The following is a 27,876-nucleotide window of genomic DNA, read 5'->3' as shown; positions in this document are numbered from 1 at the left end:
TAGGCTCCTATGGAATTTATGGAGCACTTGGCACCCGTGGTTTAAAGAAGTGCCAGATACTGCTTGGAAGACACCTATCAATCTCTTTGCCTGTGAGCCTCATGTTCCCAGTATCTCCGTATTTCTTCTGCTAATTTGTGAGCTTGTCCTTCCAGCAGCTCCTGTAAGCTCAGCCTGGCCTGTAATTCATCCTTTTAGTTGGAAGACTGAGGCACAGAGATCCTGAGCTGCTTCTCTGAAAAGAGCATCTGCGATACAAGTGGCACTTGTCCCCACGTCTCCTGTTCCTTGGTCCTTTGGATCGAACCAAAGCTGCCGCTTTAAGATGAGCCCTCTCTGACCTTTCCAAGAGATCTCAAAAGTTTACTTACCCCTAGGGGTGTTGTGAAGCTTAATTAATGATTGTAAAGTGCCTTGAGTTCTTTGGATGAAAGCGCTTTGGATTATTAATATTAATAATAACAGATGAGCCTCTGAAACACTCTAGTACAGTGGAATGAATTAACATGAAGCAAGCAATCAACAACAACAAATCAAACCAGTAACGCCGTCACCGCCTCGGGCAACGCATCCAGCTGGTGGTCTGATAGATGTGACAGATAAATCCGCCGATATTCTCAGTCATTTCCATTGTAAATTAAACTGTCTCCCATGGCCTCATAACGGCAGCAGTTTCGCCAGAAGTCACCTGCAGCATTAACTTGATGTTTCCAGTCGAAGCTCTTTTTTTGAAATTGTCCTTTGAGGGTCATATTGAGACATGAGGTCTGAATATGTAACTTTTTGGGGTAGTTTTCAGGGACTTGCAGAAGCTGTGGCAAATTGGGCACCAGTCCCGTAGTCGCAATAGCCCGTGTACCCCAAGAAAGACTTGTTTCTCCTGTGATGCTTTCAACTCATGATGGTGGGTTGCTCCTTCTACACAACTCTCAACAGGCACAACGGACAAGAAAATAACAAGAGAAAGGATGGCAGTCTTTCTGTATATCAGAGGAAGGGGAGAATATAAACTCCCTGGTCCACGTTGAGTATTTGAGGTACTAAAGAGGGTATTTCAAGTTGTTGCGACCTCCTTTCCCTGCACAGGAGTGTAGAAGAACCCAACCCTGATTTTGGTTTGGAAAGATATTCCTGTTATTTTTAAACAATTCTGGCTGACACAGATTAGCTTTTAGCAACATCATATTCAGGATAATCAGGATGATTACATGCATATCCAGTGTTTCGTGTTTGAATATTAAATAGCATCAAATTCAGCATAGAGTCTTCCATTGCATTGTTGGTATCGTTCTTTGTTTTTTACTATTTGAAGCACAGTAAAAAGTGGGCTAGGAAGTGTCTGAAGTCAGAAATGTATCCCTGTCCTTCAGTTTAGTGGCAGATAATTGGGCCCTGAAGGAGCTGGCTGCTCTCTGGGCTGTGGGACGTGTACATTGGCTGTTCCTATAGCTGCCATACGTTTGGGCAGGAGCCCCAAGGGCTGACACCTCCCAGCGGGAGAAGTATGCTTCGAGTTGCGGGATCGAGTTAATATGATCCAGAGCCCCATTCCATGGAGATACCACAAGGGACAAACTCCACGTGGTTTAGTACATGCAGTTTTATTCCTAGGAAGGGAAATTCACCTGCAGGTTTTTATCATTCGCCCTCCCCAGTGTTGGCTACATGTCACTCTTATGAGCCTCTAAACCTTTTAGACAAGCCATTCCGCTCCACTAGCGCACACAGAATAACCTATCAGTGTAAGCAGTATGCATTTGGTTAGTTGGGTTATATTTTGGGGGCTTAGTAAGACATTACTGATTAAAATGTAGCTGGAGTCCAGGGGAATATTTCACAAGTACTCACTAGTTTAGGAGTCCAGGTCACATTTATGAATGTGCTGCTGATGCTCAGGAGGGGTTGGATAGTCCATGTGGAGGTCAAAGCATTTATGTAGTATATAGAAAGTATTAATATAGTATATAATAGTAGTGAAGAACTGAAGAGAACTCCCTTCTCTCAGGGGCAGTGGGCGATAATTGACGACTTTGGGCAAACCACGTAGGTGTGGTAGCATTTCCATTCTGTTCCTTGTACTTCTGCTAACCCCGCAGCTCAGTTTCCCATTTGTAAAATGCCATTAATTATTTCCGATTGTAGTAACGGTGTTGCAGCAGCGTTGATCCTGGTGGAGGGGCGCGCAAACACTTGATAGAAATGGATGATGGTCTTCTGGAGAATTCAGTCTTCTTATTGTTCAAGTTGTTTGAAAATGGTGATTCTAGACAAAACTCCTTGGTCCTGTATAATCATCCATTTTCTTCAATGAGTCGTAGCCCAACGCGTGGATCCACTGGATAGATTCCAAATATAAGCCTGTTTTAATGCTGAGCATTATAATAAATAGTGAATGTTTTTCTACATTCAGGTACTTTTACAAACCACTTTTCATGCAGTTCTTCCATATTTTCAAATAACAACACCCAATTAAGCACTTGAATCAGTGCTGCCCTCAGCAGAGATGTAATTAAGCAGGTGTTTAAATCCCTTGTTAAATTAGTCTTTTATGTTTTTCTTTCCTAATCTACCATTACTATTCCTGTCCAGAAAAATAATGGGGGAAATGAATCCTGGAACCCGAGCGTTGGGCTTGTAAGGGTCAAACTCTATCAGCCATGCAAAGTAGATCTATGGAATCTAATCAAATTGAAGTGAGACAAAGCAAATGTAACTAGAGGCTGCTGGATAACAGCAGGGAATGGCAAAACATCACTTCTCCAGAAAGGAAGAAAGCTAAATGAAATAAAAATTCACTTCCAAAAGGGCATTATGTGGCACTTTTCCCAACTAATGGCTTCACGGCTCTAATTCAGAATGCTCACAAAATGCATCCATGGCCTGGCCATAAAGAGAATAGGGAAACAAAGAGGTTGCTAATTCAATTACAAATGTTATAGATCAAGCTCTTTACTATTCATCCAAATGGAAATTTACACTAAATAACATTATCATGAATTGGCTCAGCAACTTAATGGACTAAGACTCTCCCATCTAACAGATTGCCTGGTCTTTACTAGGTCTTGGAAATGGTCCCTCTTGTGGATACCTCTAACCAAGCCTCAATATACTCTTGTTATGGAATAAATGAAAGTCACATCATCATTTTCACTATGTTCACCGAGCTGATAGATACTTCAAATAGTTTCTGTGTAAACCTCGATCTTGTCGCTTATGGCCAGGGCAGGACATACAGGGTCTTTCAGGGGTCTGTACTTTTGGATGCATTTCCAGTGATGTTTGGTAAGCCAAGCATGAAAATTCGTTCTTCTGGATTTCAGTACCATGTATATGAATTGAAATAATTCTGATTTAATGTTGCTTTGTCCCAAGAGTGATGGTATTTCAGACCGTTGCATTAATACTTATTTACGGTGTGTGTTATGTATCCAGCTGTCAAAATTTGCTGATACTGCATCAGAATGGTGGTGAACGCTTTAAGATCAGCCTTAAGATGATTCAGGACTCGGTAAGGAGGAGCTTAGAGCCTTGAGAACATCATATATTGCGAGGGTTTGCTCAAAGTAAAAGCAGATGGGAGGAGAGGAGTGTGCAGATGTGTGTGCAGATGGGCCCTGCTGGGACCAGTTGCTGCTGCAGCAGCTCTGCTGGTGCTGGGGAGGAGGCACCTCAAGTTGAGCAAACGAGACGTCTTTACATTTTAAATACGTTGCTGCTTTGCACTGGTGAACTGGGTTAGTTCAGCTTCGTTTGGCGGAGTGTAATTAATGGTTTGGTAGCAGAGGGGCTCAGATTTCCTACTAGGATGCAAATTATGGCATTGGTTCACCCCACAAATGAGGTTTGTCCTGAGCCTGCAGTGAACTTGATGGATTTCTAGAATAATTTGGATGGAATGAACTTCTTGGTGTGTTTCTTGGTTTCCATGATGTACGATGCCATGGCCAACTAAACTTCTTCCAAACCTCTTTTGGTTGTTACAGAAACGTATGGTTCTGGTGCTTGATATGAAACACCTCCACACTTTTTTAGTATGTGTTTAAATCCCCCAAATCCTTCAAATTGTGCAACTATTAGTTAAAATAGCCTCAATCTTTTGTTAAATCTTGAATCCTGGATGAAGCAGCAAAAGAAGACATTTCTGCGCAGCTCCACGTTTTCTCAATACAGACTGTGAAATGCTATTGATGGAGAGTTCATTGCTTTAAAAGGTTACTTTCCTAAAAATAAAAAGGGACCCAGCCACGTTTGCTGTGCCAAGGCTCATTTCTCCTGCCTACGAGGGACAATAAGCGTGTGATTTGAAAGGTCATCAGTTCTTTTGTATGCTAATAAACAATTAGTACGGCTGGGGGGGGAAGACACGGCATCAACTTCTTTGGAATGTATTTCTGAGCAAATTAGCCATTGGTGACAAGTCAGGAATAGTGAGGCAAACAGCTCGTGGGTGATTTCTTGGCCATCATTTTAGTCCCTGTGAAAATATTGCTATTTAATCAGCTCTGCCTAACAATTATTTCTCTCACCTTCTGGGACTTCACCCCTGAGATTATTATTATTTTTTTATTATTGTAACATTTTACAGCTGATAAGGGAAAAGGATTGAGGAAAAGAAAATAACTGGCTTTTCCTTGCAGGCAGTGATGTCGTATGCATATAAATATATGTGCATAGCATCTGAATGTGATGTTACTCCAGTCGTTTTATTGCAGTGGCGTTTCACACGTTCTGTACTGACAATCCTCCTCCCTTACCCCCCTGCCCCTCACACACACACAAACTGACCATCTGGGCAACATTTAGAAAGCAAAATAACCGTGATTGTGCGTGGAAGCACCAGATAGCGCCGTTTAAATGGCACCCACAAAGCCCCTGCTCTTCCTATTTCCGAATTGCTCAGGAACATCTGCAGGCTAGCAATCAGTTTATGTTATTTTTTTGCCTTAATCGTTGGAAAACACATTTTAGACTTCCTGGAATGACTTTTACCTGTGCTATTTCTTTACTTGGCTTTCGTGTTAGTTCTGCCTGGCATTTTTTTGGATGCCACGGGTTATTTTCTTATTGAGTTTCCAGAATACAGGTGTGTGGCAGTTGAGTTAAATCAGCTGCACCTTTTGTTTTGGGGAGATGCTTATGTATTATCAAAGATGTTTGGACAGTATCAAAGCAGCATCTCAAATACCTTTAGCTGCTTCTGTTCCATTGAAGCTTTCAGTTTATAACCGTGTTGATGGTGCAGGGGTCTAATTCTCTAGCTTTTCTTTATTTTTAATTAATTGTTCTGCTCTGGTGTCGAGGGTTTAGATTGCGAGGTGACAATAAAACCCTGGCAGATGTATTGTTAACCTCCTCTCCCCCCCACTACCCCCTTTTACCCCTCCCTCTTCCCTCTTCCCACTCAGCACAGGAGATTGGGAGGGAAAGAAGGACAGAGAGAAGAGAGCTGGAAAAATTAGAAATGTTTTACTAATGCTACTAATAAGAATAGAGAAAATAATACAAAATATACAAAACCAATCTTGAAAGTCTCAGCAACTGCAGAACCGGCACCCGAAGTCCTGGACTGGACTCTGCAGCCAACCGGAGCTGGATTCAGTCTGTCACTGGCCTCAGTTCACAGGGACGACTCACAAGGTCCTCTCGTAATGTCACCATAAGGAAAAGGGAAAAAAGGGATGAGATCCTCGTGATCTCCCACTTTTATATGAAGTATTCACGTGAATGGGATGTTATACACAGTTGGTCAGTTTCTTGGTCACCTGTTTCTTGTTGCCCCTCTCGCAAGATGTCCATCCATGCTTATCAATAACTTCACATTCCATTGCTATGTTACCAAAACATGTATCTGGTTCTCCAGGAAAATGCAGCTAATATGAAGCTTTAGCTCACAGGCAAATTCACTACAAGAGAAACTTGTGTTTTTTAACAAAACCAGGACATCTGGCTAGCGGCAACCTCTGAAAACAAATTTATACTTCTCTCTTATCAGCATTGCTGGGCCTGGCAAGGGGGAGGTGTGGATGTGGTGCTGGGCACTGTCTTCTTCATAACTTTCTGCCTGACCTGGGTTTGAACTGCTGAGCTACTTTTAAAACACTAATAATGACCAACCTTCACATTACCCAGGAATTATAACTGAAAGGCAACTGCTTTGGGTGCTTACTCACAAGCCGTTTTTAATGGGGTTTTGCGTGTCTGTAGAATTTAGTTGAAAATCAAATGCCGTGGAAAATTCTCATGACACCGCTGAGTTTCATTGAGCAGAGAGCACTTTTCAATTCCAGAGTGAGCTGCAAAGCTTAAACCGGGCAAAGAAATCATTATTTTAATGATAATAATTTACACTTGCATGGGAGCTTTCATCCAAGAAAATATCCTGTTAGAATTTTCCATTCATAGTCTCTCCAATGTGGGGTAATTTCACTTCGACAAGTATGTGTTTTGTGTTTGCCTTTGCTGTTTGGGAAGGGAAAAAATGATGATAGTTTGTACAGTCGAGTGTTTATTATAGAAATATTTTGCATTTATATTGTAGTTTTCTTAAAATCTGAATGTGGTTTTGAAGCACTAGTTTAAACCTGTCGATAACCCTATTATGTCAAACTAGTCCCCTCTTGTATGCTTGGGAAACTGAGGTAATAACCTCCTTGGTCTCTTCTGTTTCTTGGGGTATTTTTGTATTTGAATTAAATTGAAGCAGTAAGTGGTTTGTGTGTCTGGAAATCAGGTCCCATTATGGAGATCAAAACGTGTGGTCCAACTGAGCCGTGTCCTCAACTATAAAATCTATTCTTGTGCAATTCTCTATGCACTATTTACTCATATAAAGATTTTTTCTCTTTCCCAAAAAGCTGTGGGGAAGCTTTAATTTAAACATGCGCAGACTAATAACACAAAGTCATTTCATGGAAAGTGTTGCAGAAATGCTAATTGATCTAAATGTGCTTAGAAAGCGTTTTACAGAGAAAGCACCCAAAGCACAGGATGGATGGCAGGATACATTCCCTTTAGTGATATGTTACCGCAGTGTTTTGTTCCTGGATTTATGTATCAGTTTTAACCACTAGTCTTGAATATGTTATAAAGATTTCATGCATTATTATTGGGGTTTTTTGCTCTGCCACTAATCTACTTTATTAACTGGTGGTTGAGAGTAAAAGAAGTTTGATCAAACGCAAACTATTAATGCATTGCAATTAGTGGACAGATACAACATCATGTCTGAATTTGTCATTCTCAGAAGTGTTCAACTGCTTTAAAAAAATAACCCAGCGCTTTGGCTCTGCAAGACTTATGAAACACTCTAAAGACAAAAGTGTTAAAGCAATGGATCATTAATTAATCATTCCAGCAAACAATCCCCAGTAATGTTAACCCAGAGACCAGGGTTCAAGAGGGATTTAAAGCAAATATGTGGACATGACATTAACTAAAGCTCTTCATGACTCGCAAGATAAGTTTATTTCTCCCCATCCCCACTTCTTTCTTTCTTTTCCAGCAGTGCCCTTATTAATGAGCTGTGAAAGCTGACATTTCCAATAAGGAACAATTAAATCTGAAACTAAATGAAGTAATTCATTTACAAATAATAGCTAACTAGCATGAGGATGGGGAAAAATGATTGCAAGTCCTAGGAAAAAAATAAAGTAAATTAAGTCTGACTGTTTTAATGGGAAATTAATCATTAATTAATCATTAATTAATCATTCCAGCAAACAATCCCCAGTAATGTTAACCAAGTGTAGCGGAAAGGGACCTGGGGTCCTGGGGACAGCAGGGTGACCATGAGCCAGCACTGGGCCCTTGTGGCCAGGAAGCCAATGGTACCTGGGGTGGGTTAGAAGGGGGTGGTCAGTAGGTCAGAGAGGTTCTCCTGCCCCTCTGCTCTGCCCTGGGGAGACCACACCTGGAATATTGTGTCCAGTTGTGGCCCCTCAGTTCCAGCAGGACAGGGAACTGCTGGAGAGAGTCCAGCGCAGGGCAACAAAGATGCTGGAGGGAGTGGAGCATCTCCCGGGTGAGGAAAGGCTGAGGGAGCTGGGGCTCTGGAGCTGGACAAGAGGAGACTGAGGGGGGACTCATTCATGTTTCCAGATATCTAAAGGGGGAGTGTCAGGAGGATGGAGCCAGGCTCTTCTCGGTGACAACCAGTGATAGGACAAGGGGGAATGGGTTCAAACTGGAACACAGGAGGTTCCACTTAAATTTGAGAAGAAACTTGTTCCTGGTGAGGGTGGCAGAGCCTGGCCCAGGCTGCCCAGGGGGGTTGTGGAGTCTCCTTCTGTGCAGACATTCCAACCCGCCTGGACACCTTCCTGTGTAACCTCATCTGGGTGTTCCTGCTCCATGGGGGGATTGCACTGCATGAGCTTGCCAGGTCCCTTCCAGTCCCTGACATTCTGGGATTCTGTGATTTTGTGAACCTCAGCTTCAGTATGTCTCATTTTCAGTGTTCTGATGGCTTTACATGGAGGGAAAAATTCTGCCCTATATGAGAAACTTCAGCCAAAGGGCTTAATTTTTGAAAGCTGGTAATCCACAGCTAGTATTTCACATAAAATCCATGCACTCGTTGCTCTTGCAGCTGGATTTTCAGGTTGTCCGTCTGACATATACACAACATGCTGGTCCCTTTTATACCAAGATGTGCAAACACTGTAAGAACATAATGGAAAAGAACACACACTACACATTTCTTCATGTTAAGGGAATGCTGATTTGCTCTGGCTGATGCCATCGTAATGCATTTTCATTTAAAAATGCTTTCTTAAAGTTTATCTGTGAATCTCTTAAGGCACAAGTTAATTTTGCATTCAATTGTTCATACAGGGACTTATAGAATTCACAGTTCTTCCATTAGAATTGGAGTTTTACTTAAATTAATCTTAAAAACTTCGAACTTCCTGCATATATTCTCCAAACCCCTGTGTGCTTGCTCTCCCCTAAGGTGAAGAATATTTGAAAAGGGGAATTATATTTGGACCTATGTTGAAAAAACCCCACTGATTTCCTTAGTTATACTTAAGGGCCTTTATGTTTGTAATACAAATAACCTGAATAAACATGTCAGGGAAGATTAAAACCTCATTAAAAAGTGTAAACAGAGTGCAAAGAAGATGAAGGGGGGGAAAAAACCCACCTTGCCTGAATTGAATAATGGTAATAATAAAAATCACTGCACAATATTGCTAGTTAAAAGTCCTGTTAAAGCGAATGTACCGTTGAGATGGGAAGCAGAGCTGCTGTTATCTAACACTCAGGACTGAGATTTCTTTTCAATAATTTGATAACAACATAATGAATAAATTAATAACATTACCCAGGAACTGGAGTTCATAGATAAAGTTGATTCCTCACCAGCGCCCAAATCTAATCAGCGACGTTCTGGTCGGGGCTGGTCAGCTCTGCCGTATTCCTCCCTGCCCACAACCGCTGAGGCCGCCGTTACCGCTTTATTTGACAATATTAATGCAAATTATGGCTCTAAGACTGGCAATTACGCATTTTTATTTCACTGAGGTGAGCAGGATTGTTGCTTATGTGCTTTAAAATGCTACAAACAACTCTGCCTTCTTTTGAAGTGATGTACTTTTGAAGGCGAATTCACTGAAAAGGAGAAATATCGCCTGTTACAGAGCGGGTTTGGAGAACAGGATGAAGTTGTGTTAATGTATTGCCAATGCATAAGATCTGTTCTCCAGATTTTTAATTTAAATTGGTAAAGGAAAAGCAGGAGAGGGAAGAAGCTAATGAAGGACAAGCTAAAATGAGCGCAGAGAATGACCATTTCTATAGCAAATGAGTGGATCAGGAGAAGGAATTATTTTTGTGAATGTAAGGCAAAATGTAATACAAGAGGAGGACTGGAATCTGACTTAGCACAAATACCTCGTGGTTATCACCTTTGTTTCACTTTGACAGAAGGCTGCAATAGTAAATACTGTAATTGTCTGCCTGGCCTTTCAGTCAAGATCAAGCACTGGAATTTTAATAATAAGACCTTTATTCAAGGCTCCAGAGGTGCCTGAGATATTGATGGATGAGCTTTTATGTCTTCACTGCGGGGTTGCATGTGTGCGAGGCTGTGAGCTTGAGTGCCAGAGAGCGTACGACTGTTAATAGTTCACTGGAGCTAATTAGTCCTGGTTCATCCTTTTAGCTTATTTTAGCATGGTGTGATGTAGGCAATCTCACATCATCATCATTTCAATAGCCCACCTGACATCTGGAGAAAACCCCTCTGGATCCTTCCGTAATAACAGGATGTCATCCTCATCCTCTCCAAAATATTTGTCAGATTTTTGCTATTTGTCTAATATCATCCCCGTGCTGTCAGACTTAAGTGTTTTCCTTCACCAGGTCTCCTAATAATACTGTACAAACCCAACCCAGGCAGCATATCTGCCGCTGTAATGCTAAATACAGAAGGGTGATGCTAGATACAGAAGGGTAGTGCTAAATACAGAAGGGTGATGCTAAATACAGGTTACTTCAGCCAATATTGCAATTTATTCAATATTTCTGATTGAGGAAGATGTTTTTCACCTGCAGTGCTTGAGAAGGCTGCCTGGAGCCTGTTTAAAGCACCTGTTTCATAGCCAGGATTATAATGATGTGTTTAAAGACAAATCAAACCTGTGTCTGGGCTGTTCCTCTTCCAGAGCTTCATCTCCTCAGTCGTGTTTCCCAAACCTTTTCCATACGGTGCCCACAATCCTCCTCCCAAAGCAGTTCACTTCAAAAACGCAGTTGTCCTATGTAACATGGCCTATAGGTCTTCAACAAGAATATGGTGTTTTTATTCCAGAACTTGAAAATTTGCTCCTTCAAATGTGTTTGGTGCAAAAGGACCTCTTGAGTGTCTCTTTCCAAGGCGGGAGGACCGTACTTGTCTGATCACATTGTCAAGTAATGCAAGTTCCCTCCCTCGGGGTGAGGGTATAAATAAAAGATATTTATTTTCCAGCCCTGGTTAAGTATATTAATGTAAATGCTGATGTTACACTTGTGCCCTGTAGACACAACTGGCTCTCTAGGGAGAGCGAGAGAAAGGCACATACAATAATTTGTTTTTCGCTAATGACAGCAATACTTCATCCCGATCCGCTTAAGAGCATTCATTTCCCGCTAATAAGTCACTACATTTAAGTTGATTCCAGGAGTTTATATAGATCACAAGCTGCTCAGATTTGATCAGCAAGATGTCTCACATGAGATCTTGCAAATGGATCAGCCTGCATTTGAATCACTTTCAGTCTCCTCTAACTTAAATTTATTAACGTGATTACTCTGGTAAGCGCATTGAGGCGGAATGTCGAAGTCTGAGGTGGAATGTCAAAGTCTGAGGCGAAACCTCGAAGTCTGAGGCGAAACCTTCTCTTTCTGGGGCCGAGTGTGTAACTTTAGGCGATTAGAGCGGCGCAGCTGCTGTGTTTTGGCTGTGAAGGGATTGTTTTAATTGCAGGGCGGGAGGAGGCGTGAGGCCGCGCGCTTTGAATTCAAACGGCGCGTGCGGCCCAACGGCTGTAACGGTTCCAACGGCCGCCAGGGGCCGCCGCGCCGGGGCGGTCAGAGAGGGCGGTGAAGCGGCGGGAAAAAAAACGGCCGTAAAGTGGGAGGGGAGCCCGGCCGTGGGCGGGAAGGAGAGGGCTGAGTGTGGGGCTTCGGGTTTGGGTGGTAACCGGCTCCACACGCGGGTTGTGTGGGGAAGCGCGGGCAAGATGGCGGCTGGAGCTGCCGCCTGCTGTTATCCCGCCCTTCGCACCTCAACCGGAGCTCAGCCTGGGGAAACCTGGTGAGTATTAGTCGTTTAATGAGGAGTAGAGGCAGCTTTAGCGTGGGCTTGTCCAAAAACAGTAAATATCAACGCTGGGAAAGGTAATGAAAATGGCTCTTTTTCACGCCAGCCCTTCTCTGACCTGTTCCTGTTTATTGTCTGCCTTGGACTTATCCTTTTAAATGTTTCTGTTTGTGTAACTATGAAAACACTTCTCAGTCTTACAGTGCTTTATGACTTTTGCCGTAACTTCCAAGCTTTTTATGTTAAAGACTTTACAGTTGGGTGATTGTGATGAAGCGTATTCGCATTTTAAAGCATGTCCTTAGTCCTGGTGGCTGCCAAGGAAGGCTCAGATATTTAATAGAACTTGTTTTCTGGAAGAAAAGGCAAAGCAATACCTACAACTTCATAATTGGTGCCATCCAAGATCAGAAATACCCAAAGAAACGGATAGACGCTGTGTAATGATGTACTGCTGGGACAACAATAATTAAACAAATTCAGTTATTTTTGTTTCATTATGCAAACAGTATTATCCAGCCTATTTTTTCAGATGTGTTGGGTAACTCAGACCCTCTTGATGTACAGTTGTTTCCTGGAGATTCAGGAGAGATTGTCACTTAAGCAATGTTTCTTCAATGCTTGGATTCCCTTCTTCCCCTTCCTTTCTGCTCTAGTTCTTGTATTGACTTTATTCTTGTGGTGTCTTAAGTGACTGCAAGCTTGGAGTAAAATCTTGACCCTATTGGAGTTGATGAGAGTTTTGTCATTGGCTGAAAAAAAGATGGGATTTAATGTATGATGATTATTAGAGCACCAGACTAGATTCCTGTTGAGAAAAACGTTTCTTATTCCTGCTGGTTCCAGTGTCAGTGACCTTCCTTCCTGTCCTCAAAATCCCATCATCCACAAAAATAAGCATATAAACACATTAGTTGAGGGAAATTGGGAAATAAATGAATCCTCTAGTGGATCTTGAAGTGTTTGTCTTTCCTTATCGGCCCCATAATGATAGTGCAGTGATGGCAGCTTAATGATAGCAGCCCCAGTGACGCCATTCAGTGCCAAAGAGGTGAAGGCTGCACATTTTATTTTGGAAAATAATTATGCAGCTAATTACAGCACTTGACTTTCGTCCTTCCCTTCCCTGTGATTTGGGGGGGCTGGTTTGCTCAGCTTGCAAAAGACTGCATCAGTTATTATAAAGGTCAAAAGACTCTTGTATTATGATTTGTAATTGCTACTAATAGTGAATAAAATAAATACAGCGTCATTTTGGATCATTTAATTCATTATTTAACTTCTTTGTTATCAATTGTCATATTGTGTGACCCAGGTGGTTGAAAGAAGAGAAGTAAACCAGAAGTTGAGATCTGCACTCTTCTGAGACGTTTGGAATCTGACTTCTGAACGTAGTGATCAGCCCTGACGATGCAGAACAATCTGTCGTAGCAGACAGCTGTATATTGTTTTATAGATGGTCCTAAGGACAAAAGTGAATTTCAGGGCAATGCCATTCTAAAAGTATCATAGCTGAAGAGTCTTAGTAGGTTTTGGCTCTGTGTGGCTTTGTCATCTATGCTTGTATTTAAGTAAGGAAGCCCTAATACATGTTTTGTACAGGTTTTAAATTCTTTTATCTGCCCCTCCTCTGAAAACCCTGCTTGGCAGCTGTGGAGATGGACACCCCTTCACCCTTTACTCACAGCTCTGGAGGCCCCATACTATTTCCATCCTTTATCCTCCGCTCAGCCGCTCCATCCCAGGTTGTGTAATTGCTCTGGCCTCAGAATGCAGCGTGTTCCCTCATGCTTCAGGTCAGCTCGAAGTCTTGATTCAGTCTGATTCATTTCAATTTGCATAATCTCCTCAGCCCTCTATGTTTCATTTAGACACCAAAGATTTAGTTTAGTTACAGTCTTGTATCATTTATCATTTACTTGTCGTCTTTCAGAGTTTGATTTAATCCCTTTGCTTTACTTTAAAAGACTGATTTCTTATCCACACAGGGCTTTATTCTCTTTTGATTTTCAAGCCTTCGTATTTTCTATCTGGATCTTCCTTACTGTGATATTTATTTTATACCTAAAGATAAACTGCTTTCATCTGTGATATTAAAGAAAGCCATAAATTTAACAAGCAGTGTCTAGGCCAGAAACCTACACCAGGACATTTGTGTACTGATGATGGTTTTTCTGATAATTGCCGTGCAGGTGTTTCATTGTAGGGAGTCAGTATGAACTTGTTGCTTGGCATCCAGGATTTATGTCTAACCCTGTCACTGAGTAAACTACATGACCAGAGGCATGTCAGTTCACTTTTGTCTCTTATGCTTTGTCTATATATTTTTTAAGATGCTTGTTTTTTTGAGCGTAGCACACTGCAGTTGTCCATTTAGTTTACATCAGACAGCAAAGTTATACCCAACTAGCTGATAATGCCAAAATGCTTGAACAAGTGGTGACTTCTAGCATTTGTATTTTTCTCTGGGTAAATTTTCTGGATCTGATTTTTCTTCATCACTGCCTGCAACTATGACAAATTATCTTAATGATGATTTTATTTTTAATGGGAAAATGTCTGTGTGGTACTGATTTGTAGGAAGTTTTTTTACTTATAGTATGAACCCTCCACTTAAGTACTTTACCTCAGCTGAGCAAGGTTTGCTTTGTACTCCTTTGGCTTTAAAAAAATATTCCAGGTCAAGAAGAGCAATATTAGAGAAACACTGGTCCCAATTCATTGCTCCCTAGCTAATGGATTTTTCTGTACAGTTTCTGATCTAAAATAAAAATCTGTAAATAAACACAGTAGTAAAATTACTGTACCTTGCCTCTGCAACTGCAATGATAGGACAAGGGGTAGTGGGTTCAAACTGGAACACAAGAGGTTCCACTTAAATTTGAGAAGAAACTTGTTCCTGGTGAGGGTGGCAGAGCCTGGCCCAGGCTGCCCAGGGGGGTTGTGGAGTCTCCTTCTGTGCAGACATTCCAACCCGCCTGGACACCTTCCTGTGTAACCTCATCTGGGTGTTCCTGCTCCATGGGGGGATTGCACTGGATGAGCTCTCCAGGTCCCTTCCAGCCCCTGACATTCTGGGATTCTGTGATGCTGTGAGTCAATCTGTCCTTTAGGAATTTGTCCAATCTCTTTTTAAATCCCATACTGTCTTCTATTTATTTTGAATTTGCTGTTTGGTAATTTCTCTGCATGGCTCAAATATTTGCAAGGCTGCATTAAAAACTGTGGAAATTATCTCCTTTGTGGTCTTTGGAGGTTTATGATTCACATCCTTTTATTTGCAGTTATGAGGACTGGAAGTGTCCTCTTTTCTTTGAAAGAACTCTGGAGCTTGGGCTTTAATAATATATTAGATCACATGGCAATGGAATCACAAGAGATTCAGTAACACTAAAGAAGAAAAAGGAAAGAGTACCATTATAGCACTCCTGTATAATTCTGTTGTGAATCACAGTGCCAAAAATGCCTACTGTGTTATTAGAAGAACTAGTAGAGTGCGTCTCCTTGTGACAGCTCAGTCTCATCCTCTCTCCTATGTATCCACAGTAAATATTTGTGTTGTAAACCAGTATTTTATTGGAGGAAAGAAGCTTGGCTTGGCATGGGGCATTGAAGGTAGCTTCCTGAAGTCCTCAAAAAAGTAAAAGGCTTCTGTGTTGAGGGAATAGCCTGTTCTCAATGCCCACAAAAAATCAGAGCACAAGTATTGGGTGTGAGGCTCGGTGCACAGGTCAGGACTTGCTCTGTACCTGTAAGAGCAGCTGGATACCGGAGTGGCTAGAGCAGACTGTCACTGTACACACACAGCTGCTTTTTTTGGATTATTTGAAGTGGAAAACAGCCTGTAGCCTATAAAGTGGAGGAGGGGAAGAGCCGTAGTCAAACAGGCAAGTTGGTAACATTTTGTTGCTAATAATTCAGCCCTTCCTAGTATATGTGAGGCCTGCATTCTTTCCATTTTCAACTGACAAAGCACCTTGTTTTTGCAGAATGTCTGGTGAGTGTTTATAGGTGTGAACGCTTCAAAAGCCGAGTCCTGCTTTGTCTTTGTCGGTGGATGCAAGTACCCTGTACGAAGCTGACAGCGTAGTTAGAATTTCTTCAGGATAATTGCTAAAACATGCTTGGACTGTCAGAGAGTAGCTTGCTTTATCTTTGAGTGTGCTTTTGGTTTCTGCTGTCAACAAATCAGTTGTCTTCCTGGATTGAGTGATTTTTGTAGGCATAGAATGCTGTTGTCTCTTGTGCCTTCTGATACTTATGTTTTTTTCAGGCTACCTCATCTTATTGTGTTGGGATACCGGGAGAAAGCTGTTGAGTCTACTCTGGGGGCCTCTTACTGCAAGTGATGACATCTTTTCATAATCCTGATCAGAGTAACTAGCTAAATCATTGTGGAAAAGCCTGTTTGCTTCCAAATACTATTTGTTTTCTCAAAATCTGGTTCCTTTGTCACCAGAGTAGTGTGTAGCTGTTGTGCTGGTCCTTTGCTGAGGATGAATGTTTGTGTTGGAACACTCTGAAATTCAAACCTTTTTCATCATTATTTCAGCCAGCCACATGGGGAATTTTTTTGAAGTCTGTTCTTTAGTTTATCTGATTCCAGTAGGAGGAAGATGAATATTGGGTAGTGTTGGAAAAATCAGTTTATTCTTCCCAGTGAACTTATGTTATCTCATCTTGCTTAAGAAAACAAATGTTTCGGTTTTGCTCAAATGCACCATATTTAGTGGGTTAAAACTGCTATTAACGACTTTATCCAATCTCTTTTGCATAGCAAATTTTGTCCAGCTCAGACTTTTTGATTTCATTTACAGTCATCTGGTGGAAGTCTGCACTAGCATTCTATCTAGGCTCTATTTAATATGCACCAGAATTATTGTATTTGATATATATCAATTTTAAATCTGTTTCAACACAACCTTGAGCGCCTTTCTGGCAGTATATCACTTCATCAGTCTAACTTAACTAGAGCTGCTTTTTCATTTTTTATTGCCCCCATAAAATCTAGGAATGGAACACTTCGATTTTTCTAGCAGTAATTTTTATTACTTTTTGCTTTTTTTTTTAAGTACTTGTCAGTGAGATACAGTACTTTGTACAGAGTATATTTTTCAGCTATGCATTATATTTTTATTTCCATTTATTTCAGATGGAATGTATAGCATACATCTAAATAATACCTGTGGTAGTTCAAATGAGTGTATTATGAAGGTAATTAGAATGGATATAAACTGGGTTCACCCACTGGGATTGGTGTGTTGCAGTTCCCTGCCTCTAGTCACAGTCACTTTCAAGTCAGGCTTGAAAGGATAACTCATGTTGTAGTTTTAATGTTGCGCATAAAATCATATTGCAACACAGGAGGGGAAAATTAATTTATTGCAATTTTTTATGTTTTCATTTTAATTTTTAGGTTTTTCTAGATTTTTCCCTGGAGTGTGTTATCGTGCTACTTTTTATTTTTTTTCCCTTCAGAACGCAGAAATTGCCGTGTTAGATCAGACTAGTGATCTGTCTGGCCAGATAGTCTGTCTTAACAGGAATGTGTGCCAAGTGCATTAAAGAGAAATGTAAAGGCCTAAAATAGGCCACTGTAGAAACAATTGCTGTAGAAAAATCTCCCTGGTGGAAAAGTTTGTCTAATCACCATTAATTCAACACTGCTCTGTGCTCCAAAGTCTTCAAGTTCATATCCTGTTGTCTAAAAAATATGGTTTTGTTTGGTGTTCCCTTCTGTGCTGTGTCTGTTGATAGATAGCAGCTGGACAGAATAGGACATGGAGCATAGTCTGGTGTTCTGTCGCTGTTCTGGACATCTTGGGGGCAAGTTATTTCATCCTTCCGAGCCTCTACGGTTTCTTTATGCAATTAGGTAAACGATACAGATTATCTTTCTGTAAAAAGCTTTTGAGACCTGCGTGTGAAAACTGCCTTGGAAGTTGTGGTAGTGCTATGAGATTTAAGATCCAGTTACATTCTTAGCACAGTTCAGATCCGAGATGTATTTGTGTGTTTCCGTGAGGTTCTTTGTCTCATGCTGATGAAGTTATGGTAAGTTCCACAGCCAACGGGTGTACACTGGGAGGAAAACTTTTTCATTGGTGGAAGTTCTTATTGCCTGAGAGTTCAGGAGGGAGGGACAAAGGAAAGAAGAAAATGATTTTGCTCTTCGGTTGGTTGAAATTATATATATATATATATATATATATATATACTAGTTATTTTAGAACGTGCTTTTGTGCTGTCTCCAGTAACAATGCTGAGCAAGAACCTGTGTAACATGAGTTTAATGTTTCTGTAAGAAAAGAAAACTGACCAGGTATGTCTACACAGCATTCCTCATCTATATAGGAAGTGTCCCCTCATTATTCTCATTCTGCTTATTGAATATGAATAATGCATTTTGAATAATACCTATAATAATAGAGTGGAGAACAGGAACAGTTTTCTAATTAGGGATTTTGAATGACATTGGAAAAGGGTACTGGGTTAAATCATCTTTCCTTGCTCTGGGTTGAATTAGCATAGATTTAATGCCAGTGATAATTTTATGCAATTGTGAGATCAGTAGTTTAATGCATCTGGCAGCGAGACAGGGATTTTCTTTCTCTGACAGCACTGTATAAACCCTGTAATCCTTTTCCTTTAGCTCTCGCACCCATCCAGACTTCATCTTAATGAAAGGCCAAAGAAATCAGGAGTCTGAGCGTCTGTGACTCAAGCAAAGGCAGAATGAGCAGAATGAGATGTTATTTTAGCATATTTTGTGGCTCAGGATCATTAAAAAGCCTAACAGCTGGATTGGAGGGCTGAGTTTACATTTGCACCTCCTGTGTATTGCAGAAGGTTCCCAGCATAGTCAAGTGTGTATATTGCTTTACTGCTTTAACAGCCTGCAACACCAAAATTGGAAGTAAAACAAGATAATCTGGACCAGTTATGATTTTAGCATTTAACCTTAGGTGTATTAACACTACTGTATTAAACTGAACCACAACCTATGAACTCCAGTGAAGGTGCTGTTAAATTTTAAGGAGAATGGGACAGGAAGCATTAAACGTACTTGAAGGGAAGCAGTTTACCGTGTAAGTCCACTGGTTTTAGCGATTGTACAAAACCTAAGAACTGCAGTGTAATTTTTGACTCCAGTTTTACTGGCACAATATTTGTTGGCTCTTTATAGGCACATAAAGGTGGGGTACCTCTGAGCATCATAGAACCTGTATGTCACGATATTTGTATTGGTTTGTGTGAAAGTCCAGAATGAGGTATTACTGCTGCTTCAGGTTATGATCTGATTTAATAACAATAGAGGAGAGCCCGCAGTCTCTGGTCAAGTCTAAATTTCAGGTAGGATCGGATTTTTGCTTATCTTTAGAAAGGCGCCTGTTCCTTCGATAGCCCAGTGTTTTGACTGTTGTAAAAAGACGACTGTGCCTTCCCATCAGGACTCCTCAAGCCAAGTACTAATATATACTTGACTTAGATTTTACATCCCTTTGAGGAAGATTTGCTCTGAAGGTCCAATCTCAGCTGAGTTATTAATCTAATGAAAAATTGCCCATAAGTGCCGTTTTTACACGATTGTCCAATATTTTCCCCCAAATTATTGTCATTGCTAATTGTATCAGTTTCTTTTCTGACCTTAAATTCTTCTTCTCAGAAGAGCCTTGTGACAGTATGTTTCACAGTTCGCTTCTGTTTTATGAGAATGTATTACCTTTTGTCTCAAAGGTTTAATAGAGATTTAGTCTCATCTGTGTCTTCTTAGACAAATACTCCAAATTTAGCACTTGAATAACATCAAAACACTGCATGTGTTACAAGTGTTAGGGCAGTGTCCTGGTTTTGTTAAAAACAAGACCGGTTCTCTTTTAGTGATTTTTCTTTCAGCTAATTTCTTCTAGGTGGCTGTACTCTTCTGAGTTTTAGCCCGCTTATTTTTCCGAGGATGCTGTACTCGCTGCTGATAAAACCAACGGAATGCCGAAGAAGCTTGTGTTTAGATTTATTACTATGGTAGCTGAGAAAGACTGATAAGTTTTCCCATGTTCCGTTGTGAGAGGGGTGTGTTTGAGGAGGGGTGAGACTAGAACTGACCAATGGAAGTATTCCATCCCGTAATCGTCATACCCCCTATATAAGAGGGTGATCATGAGGGTCACTCTCTCTTCGACCATGGCTGGCATCCAGAGAGGACCTTGTCTGTCTGCCTGAGATCTGTATTTCCCTGCATCCCTGCAACCAGTTTCGGGTTTGCCATGAAGTCCTGCCCATGACTTCCGGGGGCCTGAGCTGCGCCTGCTGGAGCCGGCAGCTCAGCACACCCAGCTCTGCTGCTGGAGTGACGCCAACTCCGCATTCATATTTTGTATATATATTCTCTATTTATTAGTAGCATTAGTAAAACCCTTTAAAACTCTCCAACTTGAAGTCGAAGTCTCTCTTCCTTTCCTCTTCTCTTTCTTATCATCTTTCCGATCTAAAGGAAGGGGGCGGCGGGAAGTGAGGGGATAACAGGGAGCATCTGCCACGCCTTGCTTTAAACCTTGGCAGACAGCCTTATACCTGAAGGGTGGTATGTGGAGTTGTTTAGTCTCAGTATGAACTGTGGATACATTTCTTCAGAAGATTTTAGACCTTTAATGTCTGTGATTTTATGTTGGGACTTTCAATATTGGACTTACCTTGACCGTATGGACAAATTTAATGCTACTGTCTTATCTCTTAACAGTTAGTCAATTAATGATATTTCACTGTATTCCTCATAAGATATAACATTGGCCAAAAAGAAAAAAGGTTTGTGGGAAATGAGTCGGGTGTACTGAATTGAATTCTAGAACTGTTTTTTGCTAATAAAGCTGTGAATTTGATTCAGAGTGACTAGGAGGGGAGGAGTTTTGGGTAGGGATCGCTATGAAGATTTCTATGCAGAGTTGAATAGTTTTTCTTTTGGTTCTATAGAAAATGTGCATATCAAGCGTAAACAGCTGCTGCTGGAAGTTCATATAACCAAAATATAATGTACAGCAGGCACTATGACTTGTAAAGTATAGTAAGCACATAACTAAGTCCGTGAGATCAGAGTACCAAAATTGCAGTGTTTAAGTAGTGAAGGCTCAGGTGGTGATGATTTGCTGGGAAGGAATAGTTAAACCTTGCAGATTGCTTCTAGTACTTTTAATCTGGGTAAAAAGCAGGTAGCATCAGGGGAGCTCTCCAAAACTCAGCGGAAAGTTGCGAACGCATTCCTTTGTGAAGAGGGGTAGATAGAGGCTGCAGATATGCACAATAAAGCTTGATTCCCCCAAGTTTAAATAAAATACTGTATTTTAATAAAGCATTCAAGGATAAAGGCCATTTGGGAGGTGCATTGGAGCTGTTGTTAGCTGCCAGCTCAGAAGCAGCAGAGAAAACATGCTCTGATTAATACATCACACTTCAGATGTTTCTCATTGCTTGTGTAGCCTTATTGTTAAGTATCAAAAGAGCCTGTTCACACAAGGGTTTGTTTATTTACAAGGATTATAGTTGTTAACTGACAGTTTAAAAGGAATTAAAAGGCCTCCGACGTTGATAGGCTAGCATTAAAGAGAGTATTAAATGCAGACCTTGGATTTATTTAAAGGCCTTTTCCCTTCCTACCCCCTAGTCTGGAGAAAAGATGAAAGTTTAAATATGCCAGAGCTGATAATCTAAATGGAAAGAGGTGAATGATGGAAATAAAATTTCTGCTGGAAGTGAGTGTAGCTGTTTGAAGGGATGATTGTAGACCAGGAAGATTTGCCAGTGATGCTCATAGTGTAGCTACAGGGTGAAAGGTCTTGGACCAAGGTGTTTACACAAATGTCTTCTGGACTTTATATTCAGTGCCCAAAAATGTAGGCAGGAGCTCTTCCATTCACCACGAAGGAGTGAAATGAAGGACAACTTAAGCAGGAAAGGTCTTTAAAATCACAGAATCACATAGAATCCCAGAATGTCAGGGATTGGAAGGGACATGGAAAGCTCATCCAGTGCAATCCCCCCATGGAGCAGGAACACCCAGATGAGGTTACACAGGGAGGTGTCCAGGCGGGTTGAAATGTCTGCAGAGAAGGAGATTCCACAAACCCCTGGGCAGCCTGGGCCAGGCTCTGCCACCCTTACCATGAAGAAGTTTCTTCTCAAATTTAAGTGGAACCTCCTGTGTTCCAGTTTGAACCCATTACCCCTTGTCCTATCACTGGTTGTCACCGAGAAGAGCCTGGCTCCATCCTCCTGACACTCCCCCTTTAGATATCTGGAAACATGAATGAGTCCCCCCTCAGTCTCCTCTTGTCCAGCTCCAGAGCCCCAGCTCCCTCAGCCTTTCCTCACCCGGGAGATGCTCCACTCCCTCCAGCATCTTTGTTGCCCTGCGCTGGACTCTCTCCAGCAGTTCCCTGTCCTGCTGGAACTGAGGGGCCACAGCTGGACACAATATTCCAGGTGTGGTCTCCCCAGGGCAGAGCAGAGGGGCAGGAGAACCTCTCTGACCGACTGACCACCCCCTTCTAACCCACCCCAGGTACCATTGGCCTTCCTGGCCACAAGGGCCCAGTGCTGGCTCATGGTCATCCTGTGAAAAACTTCCCTGTGAAAAGAATTAAAAAGAAGTTTGCTAAGGGATGTGTTTGAGGTCACATGGTAACATAAAATACCACACTGAGCAGGGCAAACCTATGGAAGAACATTGTACTTGGGCCGCAAGGGGGAATTAAGACAGTGGCTAAATTGGACAATGACTTGTTCAATAGAAGAAAACAGTTAAAAATGTGCTATCTGCTCTTATTCTGGTCAATATTTCATGTTTCTTACAGGACAAAAATTTTTGATACAGAAATACCTCAGAATGTGTTAGTGCTTTATTTTCGATGAAAACATTATGGAAATTCAAAATCTTCTATTTAAAAAATGATACATTCTACCATATTTTAGTATAATAGGATTTATGAGTATAAAGAAACTGAAATGTTTCCAGAGGTTTTTTTGACATGAGTTGAAATACTTCAATTTTGTGTTCAGCATGCTTTTCAAGTTTCAACATTTTGTCCTCATTAGGATGAAAATACATTTTGACATGACTGTAAATGAAAATCATATCTGACGATTACTTCCAACTATCTTCATCTAGTACCTTCTTACTGCAATACAGTTGTGTGAAAAGGTCACTTTGGAAACGTCTTCTATGATGAAACTCCATGTGAAGGAGAACTCCTCAGGGGAGCCGATGACATTAATGGGAAATAGAAAATGTGACATTAATATTCTGGAGTTTGGCAGGGCTATGGGAGGCATGTGTGTTTCTCGTTTATTTTTTAGATATAAAGGACAGGAAAGTTCCCTGAAAGAAAATTTTCAAGTAACTATGTTTTTAGCCTACAAAAAAGAGGAGTCATTACCCGTTACCCCTTGTCCTGTCACTGGTTGTCACCCAGAAGAGCCTGGCTCCATCCTCCTGACACTCCCCCTTTAGATATCTGGAAACATGAATGAGTGCCCCCTCAGTCTCCTCTTGTCCAGCTCCAGAGCCCCAGCTCCCTCAGCCTTTCCTCACCCGGGAGATGCTCCACTCCCTTCAGCATCTTTGTTGCCCTGCGCTGGACTCTCTGCAGCAGTTCCCTGTCCTGCTGGAACTGAGGGGCCACAACTGGACACAATATTCCAGGTGTGGTCTCCCCAGGGCAGAGCAGAGGGGCAGGAGAACCTCTCTGACCTACTGACCATCCCCCTTCTTATACACCCCTGGGAAATGTTAGCTGAAGATTAATAGGAATTTTTCACAACTACAGTTAAAAACAAGTAAGACATTTGCAAATCAGTAGGTACCTTTGGAAATCTCAACTTTTGGTCTGTGTTCCTCTTGGCTACAAAGTATTGTCACAGTCCCACCACATTTTGTCTTCAGACAGGCCCTGCTCGCACATGTTGCATATTTGAGGAATAGCTTGATGAAAATCCATGCTGTATTTTAGGATATTGGTTCTGTTGCCAGGTAGTGAAAGGCTTCCCCCCACCACCCAGTCCAAAACCTGGACTTTTCAAGGCAAAGCATTTACCATAGCAACAGATTGTTGCATTTTTTTTTCCTCCAATTGGGGTTCTGGTAGTAGGAGGTAATACAAAGAAATCTAGAAGACATTGTATAGGGAGCACTGAGGTGCATTATTATTGCTGTCATCTCCTACTTACATGACTGCTTATTTGTGCTGCTTTAGATGCCCTGAAGTTCCAGTCAAGAAAGAAAATTGGTTTGTGCGTGGCACGGTAACTACACAGAATATAGTGAAAGGACAGAAAATTTGTGCCCGATGTAAAGCAAATAACAAGTTTGTTATGTAGACTTTTTTCTTGAATGGTTCCATTGGTTTGACTGCAGCCTTACTGCAACTGCCAACTGGCATTAGTTGCTTTGGCGTAGTTCTGAGGTGGGCTATGATATTGAATCCTGCATTTTAAGAGCAATTAAGATGTTAGAAAAAAGATAATGAACTCTCTTCCCACTGGTATACCTTGAACTTTGTCTCCTCTCTGTCAATCTTGGCCATATTGCCTATCAAATAGTTGTAAAACATTAATTACATAGCCAAGGCCATTTTGTCTGGGAAGGACTTCTGGCATATATGGAAAGAAAAGCCTTTAATATTCTTAATCCTTCAAAAATGATGCATTCCTGAGGAAGGGAGAAAAAAACCTACCTGTGTACGTATATACGGGCTTTTCTAGAGACCTTTAAGTGGAAGGCTTCTTCCAAGTAACATGCAATTCGTATGGTACAACACTATTTATTTATCTCGAAGTTGACAAGACTGACCTTTCTCACATTAAAAATGTCGCTTTCTTGAGACCTAAAATAAGCCATAAAGGAAAACTGCACTCTAGCTTATTGTTGAGCAGCAAAACTCCTTCTTTTAGTCCTATCATCTTTCCTTGCATCGGGCAAAGCACAGTCAGGGAAAATTACCACCAATTCAGGGGACTGTAATTTGTGTAGTTATCATGCGAGTATAAAGCTGTTAAATTCCTCTGTTCCCCTGCTCTGAAATAATACTTGAGGATCATTTTGTTTGTTTTCCGCACCTGGTCTAGCAATAAGTCCTGCGCAGAGGGAGGCGTGCGACTCCGGCACAAGAACCGTATTCCAGCGCTCAGGGTGTCAGCACAAGGCTGAGCGAGCGGGCTGGAATTTTTAGCGCTGGCGTATAATTCCAGGATGATCCTGGGCAAGCCTTTCTCTGCAGATTTGTTCATTGCTGATGTTGCAGTCTACTATAATGTAGTATATCAGAATTAGTATATGAGAGAGAAAACCATGACGGTTACCCTCTCTACTGTATGTTCTTTGTCAGATTTCAGTTCATTGTACCTAATGAACAGTTTAGGTTTTTGGCCGTTCTTGAGGGAGAGAACACCTGACAATAGTAGCAACTCTCTTATCTCTGCAGGCAGGAGCTGTAGGTCAACATCTTTCATTTATGGAGCAAATTCTGATCTTTGAAAATCCCAGTCATGGGAATAAACCAAGAGAGACCTTCAGGATTGCACTAGTACCAAAACTAGCTTGTTTCATAAGCAAGCAAGTCGATCCTCGCTTTTGTGCTTTTAGGTGATCATTACGCTACAGATGGTGTTAAAGCTTCTATTGCTTTAGACCCTTGGTGCACTGTCCCCTAAGTTTGTACGTTAGACTGTTTTGGACATTGCCTTATCTATAATAATGAAAGATATGTTAAACGTGATCTGAATTATTTTTCTAAAACAACACAGAAACATTCCTGATGAGATGTACCGGCTCTGGCTCTAAATGTTCAGAATGAACTTCTCCGTGACACTGTCATTCTTGCCGCATATTTGAACTAAACAGAGATCTTATTTTCTCCTCTTGGTGTGATATAAAGGGTTATCATTTCTACAGTGCTGCTTCTGTATGAAAATCTCATTATGTATTTCAAAAAGAATGCAAGCGGTATGATTTTCAGGAAATGTAATTACATTTGGAGCTGAAAGGTAGCTGTCTTGCAACATTTGACCTTCCTAATAGGCTGGGCAGAGCATGTAATGGATACTTACGCTTTAATGGTCTTGGAGGACTGAGTAAAGGTGATCTTTAAATAGGGATCCTTGTACCAAGGATGTATTTCTAGCATAGGCAAACTTGTGATGGGGAAGCAGTGTCTGTGCCTCTCCCTGCATAAGGATTTGTGAGCAAGGAGCACTGCAAGTGTGCCGGGTGCTGGGCTTCCAGAGTGGCTGCAGAGGGAAATCCAGGCCCCTGAGAATGAGTACCTGAGGTGTGACCCAAAACCCTGCTCGAATCAAAGGCCATCTGACTGCTTCAAATAAAGATTTTGGGGCGGGGAGGGAATCAGGCCTCACCATATCAAACCTTTGTCAATAAGTCCTTGCCTGTAGAAACTTACATTTTGAACAAAGCTGTGCTTAATGTTTGTTTATTTCACTAATATTTTCAGAGCTGGTATCTGTATTTAAGCGGTCAGTGTTAAGCACATAGTTATCTGTTCATTGGAAGAGAGATAACATTGCAAGTTACAATGCAAATTAGAAGAAAAGGCAACCAATTTTTTTTTGATCTTTTATATCTAGAATTATGGATTCACAGTTTTATTCAGTCTAGCAAGCTTTTCTTTCTTGCATTTTTGTTGTGTTAGGCATTTCCTACATTAGAGAACATATGAATGTACATAGGTGTGCAATACTAGTATTGCAATTATGAACACTTCATTAGGTGAATGAATTCACCCTTGGTTATAGGACTCAGCACGTAAATGTCTCGGGTGAGGGACATCTCGGCTCCCTTTAAAGGCAGGAATTTGAGTGTGGGAAGAGCGCGGTGCAGTGACGTGACAGCATTACCCCAGTCCTGTCTGATACATAAGTCTTTTCTGTCCTAACTCATGTGATTTTCAGCAAGATGCTTTTTATGGCTAAAGTTTGTCACTGTAAGACTTGTCTTCTTAGGCTCATTAGCCAGGCAGTGCTTCTAACTGCACTGAACACTTAAATGGTGATGATCTTAAAATCTCTAACGTTACCCGTTGTGAAATCTACTTGTATTTGTGTGCTTTGGATGTGCAGAAAGGCAATGGTAGGACTACTCCATATGGTTCTGGTGAGGGTTCTTACATCTCTATATTATGAAGCTGAAGGCCAAGAGTAGCACAAACATCACATGTAAAAGCTCTACACTGAATAGCACTCTGTATACTCCAGGTGTGTAAATAACTGTGAGCCAAATGGATCGGTGTTCATTTTTGTTACCTTTACTGCCGAAGCAACGAACAATGTCCAATATTATTTATTTAAAACCTCTCTGGAATGTTAACAGCCAGCAACATTCAGAGGCTTGAGCTTTCCTAATACCAGCAAACCTTTTGTGTATGGGAAGTACAAGCACTTGGAGATGTATTGTATGCCACGTGACAGAGAGACTACTTGACATCTATTTTATTTCTAAAATGTCACTAGCTGAAAATTAATCAGACCTGTAATGCATGTTTGAATTCATTTATATTGCTGTTGGAAGCAATATCTCAAGAGCCTTAGACAGATGTGTGAATGCTGTAAGGCAGTGCACTCAATGGATTAGAAAATGCTTCAAAACACTCCCCCACCTCTCCCAGTGCCTGCCTGACCTTTTCGTACAAACTGGAGGTTTTAACACAAGGAGAGGAAAAACACCTCACCATACCCAAAGTGATACCTTCTGCTACCCCTCTGGACCTTCTCTAGCTTATCAACATTTGGAGTTTTTCCTGCAAATAATGCTAGTGACCTGTAGCTGTTTGTGTAGCCTGTGGGACTGCTCGGTGCAGCTCTACTTTATGTAGATATGGAGTTGGAAGATAGTGATGTTTGTTGGAAGGACCACTTGGCCGGCCAGCCGCAGTCTAGGAGGTTCCTCCGAGTGCCTTGACGATAACTTTCTGATGCAAAGGGTGGAGGAGCTGACTAGGAGAGGTGCACTGCTGGACCTCATCCTCACTAACAAGGAGGGGCTGGTTGAAGCGGTAAAGGTTGAGAGCTGCCTG

At 41.4% G+C, this 27,876-nt stretch overlaps 1 protein-coding gene across 5 annotated transcripts in view; it reads left to right on the top strand.

Annotated features, from left to right (window-relative positions):
• Positions 1-27,876, top strand: part of LRRTM4 (leucine rich repeat transmembrane neuronal 4) — a 308,260-nt gene that overhangs the window by 94,942 nt on the left and 185,442 nt on the right. Inside the window, exon 1 of one of the 5 annotated variants that reach the window (XM_065041047.1) lies at positions 11,697-11,797. The exons of 3 other annotated variants lie outside the window; for them this stretch is intronic. The gene's annotated coding sequence lies outside the window, so the exon portion shown is untranslated. Of the gene's footprint in view, positions 1-11,696; positions 11,798-27,876 lie in introns of those variants that run through there. One more of the 5 variants, XM_021280915.2, reaches the window with a different exon arrangement.

Source organism: Columba livia, chromosome 25 (assembly GCF_036013475.1).
Source record: "Columba livia isolate bColLiv1 breed racing homer chromosome 25, bColLiv1.pat.W.v2, whole genome shotgun sequence".
Taxonomy (NCBI): domain Eukaryota; kingdom Metazoa; phylum Chordata; class Aves; order Columbiformes; family Columbidae; genus Columba; species Columba livia.
Note: the sequence above shows the minus strand (reverse complement) of the source record. Positions and strands in the feature narration are given on the sequence as shown.